Raw genomic sequence first — 4,644 nt, 5'->3', positions numbered from 1 at the left:
ACTGCCAGGGAAGTCCCTTGGTTGTAATTTTAAAAAGGAACAATGGTAAGTGTTGCTGAGTGTGTGGGTAAATTGGAACCCTCACACACTGCTGCTGGTGAAAATGGAAAATGGTGCGGCTGCTTTGAACTACACCAGTCTGGAAAAGGTCCTCAAAAAGTTGAACATAGAGTTCTCATATAACCCTCAGTTCCACTCTGAGGCATACACCATAGAGAAAGGAAAACATATGTCCACACAAATACCTGTGCACAAGTGTTCATAACAAGATTATTCATAACAGCCAAAAGACAGAAACAACCCAAGTGTCCATTAATGAATGAATAGATTAACATAATGTGATATTTCGATGCAATGGAATTATATTATTATTTTTATTGGCCTCTCTGTGCAGCATGCAGGATCTTAGTTCCCTGACCAGGGATTGAACCTGTGCCCCCTGCATTGGGAATGCTGAGTCTTAACCACTGGACCACCAGGGAAGTCCTGCAGTGAAATTCTTGAAACAGGATTATTGAGCCAGAAAAAGAAATGAAGTACGAATACATGTTACCACCAGGATGAAACTTGAAATAATTATGATAAGTTAAAGGACCCAGGACAGAAAGCCACATGCTGTACTGATCTCATTTACTTAGGAATGACCAGAACAGGCAAATCTACAGAGGCACAAAGTAGACGAGTGGTTGCCAAGGGGGGCCTCCCAGGTGGCACTAGTGGTAAAGAATCTTCCTGCTGATACAGGAGACGCAAGAGACGTGGGTTCGATCCCTGGGTTGGGAAGACCCCCTGGAGTAGGAAGTGGCAACCCTCTCCAGTATTCTTGCCTAGAGAGTCCTGTGGAAAGAGGAGCCTGGTGGGCTACAGTCCAAGGGGTTGCAAAGAGTCAGACATGGCTGAAGCAATACACACCCCACACCCCCTGCCGAGGGAACTGCAGAGAAAGGAGAGATGTTAAGGTTCTCGAATCAGATAATGGGTGATGGTTGAACAGTATTGTGTACATACTAGAAACCAGAGAGTCACACAATTTAATATGATAAATTGTTTTGCTATATGAATTCTATCTCAATAAAAAATGCAATGCTTTATAAAATGGTACATGCATAAAATTTTCTTAGTTACTGCAGAATTACCCATTGCTCAGCAATGGATGCAAGCCACCATTTTTCCACGCTGCTGGATCTGCCAACAGCCATGGGGCTTGTGTGTGAATAGGAAAACTAACTAATCTTTGTCTGTGATAAAATCACTAAGCAGTAATTCTTCTATATCAGATTTCCCTAACCCATTAAACAGTCCTTCCAAATGCTACCACTTAAACCCTTCACAAATCTAATATCAGATCCTTGTTAAGTGTTGTAAGTACCTTAATGGATAGAGGAGGCAATCGTGTGATATTATAATGATTATGAAACTGATGACTTGTACTGACACCACGGGTTTGAATTTGTTGTTTCTTTAGGATGGCTGTTCCAATGTGTATTCTTCTTTCCTGTTGGAAGTTATGATTTTATTTGCCCAATGGGAAGAGTCAGGGTTACTGGCTCAGAATTGCCAGGCTTTTGGGTGGAGGTGGAGCCAGTTTGGAGCTAGTCAACGATTCAGGATCAGTGATGAGATGGGGGAGCACCTATCACGGCAGCCCACTAGTGTGGTCATTCCCCAGAAACTGTCCACGGAATCAGCTCTGAACACGTAGAAAGGCTTTATTTACGACCCCAGTGGGCATGATCCCTGCCCCCTCCCATCACATGTGTTCTGAGCATCTTCTCATATCGTACAGGCTGGTACTTTTTGTTCTGAGCAGGACCTGTTTCTTTTTAAAATATTTATTTGACTACATTGGGTGTTGATGGTGGCATGCGGGATCGTCGATTTTCTCGCAGCATGGGGGATCTTTAGTTTCGGCATGCAAACTCTTAGTTGCTGCATGGAGGAACTAGTTTCCTGATCAGGGATCAAACCCAGGCTCCCTGCTCTGGGAATGCGGAGTCTCAGCCACTGGACCACCAGGGCAGTCCCTGAGCAGGATTTGTTTCTACCCAGTTAAATCCAAAGTCAGTATGGTTTAATAAAACTCCAGCTATTTTTTTTAACTGACGTAAAAAATATATAACAGAAAATGTGCCAATTTAGTCCTTTTCAAGTGTATGCTGCTGCAGCCCTGGTTGCCTTCATAGTATCTTGCGAACATCACCTTTCTCTATTTCCCAAATTTTCATCACTTCAAACAGAAACTCTGTATCCATTAAGCAATAATTCCTATTCCTTCCTCCCTTCAGCCCCTGCTAACATCTAATTTACTTTCTCTATGAATTGCCAGTTCTAGATATTTCATATTAGTGGAATCATATGGTATTTTTTCTTTCGTGTCTGGCTTACTTCACTTTGCATAATGCTTCCAAGGTTCATCCACGTGGTAGCATACATCTGAGCCTCATTCCTTTTGATGGCTGAAGAGTATTCCTCTGCGTGGATGTACTGTATTTTATTTATCCCTTCATCAGAGATGTTTGGTTTGTGCCTGCCCTTCAGCTACTGTAGATAAAGCTGCTATGAACATTCACCTACAGGTCTCTGCTTGAGTTCCTGTTTCCAATTCTTTATGGGTATATACCTAGGAGAGGAATTGCACATGTGATTATGGCAATTCTGTTTCACTTTTTGATAACCAGCTGGACAGTTTCCCATGGCATCTGCACCATTTTACATTCCCACTAGCAATGTATGAGGGTTCCAATTTTACCACGTTCTCGCCAGCACTTATTCTCCATTTTTACCATTATTATGGCCATCCTAGTAGTCATACAGTGTTATACAACCTCAGATTTTATTTTTTCTGCCACACTGCATGGCAGGCATGTGGGATCTCAGTTCCTCAAGCAGGGATCAAACCCCTTTCCCCTGCATTAGAAGCGGGGAATCTTAACCACTGGACTGCCAGGGAAGTCCCTAACCCCAGCTTTTATCCTCATCAACCATCGAGACCTGAAACGACAAGCTGCTACACGTTTTCTAGTTTGGTGTCTTATCAAATGTTTTCAATCTTTTCCTAAGACATGACAAATGGTAACTCGCCCAGTCTTACTTTGCATTTCTCTTCTGGTGAGGAAGAGGATCTTCTTTTCTTCTGTTTAAGAATTGCTCGTGTTTCTTTTCCATGATTTTTCTGTTCATCAACCTTTTCCCACTTTCCTGCGGTTACTGGTCATATGCTGTGTTTTTAAAATGAAGCATTGGCTACAAACACTGAAAGCTCCAGGGGTGACATCACATAAAAATCTAATTTTCCAGCTTCTTTTGGAAGTGCCCTGGCCCGCACACTCACATGGCAGGGAGTGGCTGGAAGAGAGGCTGCTCTGTAGGCTACACCAGTCCCCCACCTGCATTCTGATATGCCTGGCCCCTCACCTGTCACATTACCTGCCTGGCCCTGTGGGCATTTGTGGGGGCAGTTCCTGGGATAATCCTTTCAAAGCACTCAGTCCAGAGCCCGGCCCTGCAGAAAATTCAAAACAGTTAGATAGAAAAGAAATTTCAAAAACAGAGCTGGCCAGTCTCATCTTAGTGATGGATGGTGGTTACGGCACCAGTTAATAAACTAGAAGCACATCTGCTCAGTGACGGTGTGCAGAGTTGGAGGGCAGAGAGTTCCAGTGAACACACACTCAGATTGAGGAAAACCTCTGAATGGAAAGGCAAGCTGCGAATGATGCGGTTCAGGACATGCAGCCCTCAAATGAGGCACATTGGCCCTCTGATTATTTTAGGCTGAGGGAGTTTGAAAGTGGCAGAAGTAGGGAAATCACTCTGACCTCCTCCTTTCTTTGCCCTTCTTCCCTGAAGTAGGTCATAAGGTCATCATGTGAGAGGTGTTCCCAGCTCACTTCCCATTGCCCCCCACCCCTGCCATCCCCAACCCCTCACCCCGACCTGGAGGAAAAGAGCATGGCCTTTGTGAAGACAGTGGGAGGAAAAGAAGAGCCCTAATCGATCTGCTGTGAGTTTTACTTGCTCAGTCCCACTTGCATAATCTAGGAGAAATCTCCCCATCTCAGGACCCTGCAGGGACTTCCCTGATGGTTCAGTGGCCAAGACTCTAAACGCCCAATGCTGGGGGCCCAAGTTTGAACTAGGTCTCATATGCTGCAGCTAAGAGTTCGCCTGCTACAACTAAGACCCCGTGCAGCCAAATAAATAAAAAAAAATTAAAACCATGGTAAAGTCTCTTTTGCAATATGAGGGAGTATTTACATGTTCCAGGGGTGAGGACCTAGGTCATTTGGGGGCCAAATTCAACTGACCACAAACCGTGGTTCTTTTATTTATGTAACTTTATTAAATAATTTTTTTCACAGGCATAATTCTCTTACAATTAATACTTGCTACAAAAAGGACTTGAACATTATCTACAATTACACCACCATTCCGAGGCTGAATATCACGTGCATGACAGTGTACTCAGATCTCAAAAAATCTTTTCATACTTTCCAAATAGTCTTTTCTTTCAGCTATAAAGGTCAGTTACCTGAGCCAAACTTGTTCTTAATAAGTAGAATTTTTGTGTCCATTCAAAGAGTCTCTGACATCTTTCTGGGCCTATTCATTTGCAGACAGGAATAGAAACTATGACCAGGGTTT

General features: G+C 43.5%; 1 non-coding gene across 1 annotated transcript; it reads right to left on the bottom strand.

Annotated features, from left to right (window-relative positions):
- Positions 1-409: 409 nt before the first annotated feature.
- On the bottom strand, positions 410-482 carry TRNAG-CCC. The gene has a single exon. It is a non-coding gene; the product is annotated as a tRNA-Gly (tRNA).
- Between the last annotated feature and the right edge of the window lie 4,162 nt (positions 483-4,644).

This window comes from Oryx dammah, unplaced genomic scaffold (genome assembly GCF_014754425.2).
Source record: "Oryx dammah isolate SB20612 unplaced genomic scaffold, SCBI_Odam_1.1 HiC_scaffold_13, whole genome shotgun sequence".
Lineage (NCBI taxonomy): Eukaryota > Metazoa > Chordata > Mammalia > Artiodactyla > Bovidae > Oryx > Oryx dammah.
Note: the sequence above shows the minus strand (reverse complement) of the source record. Positions and strands in the feature narration are given on the sequence as shown.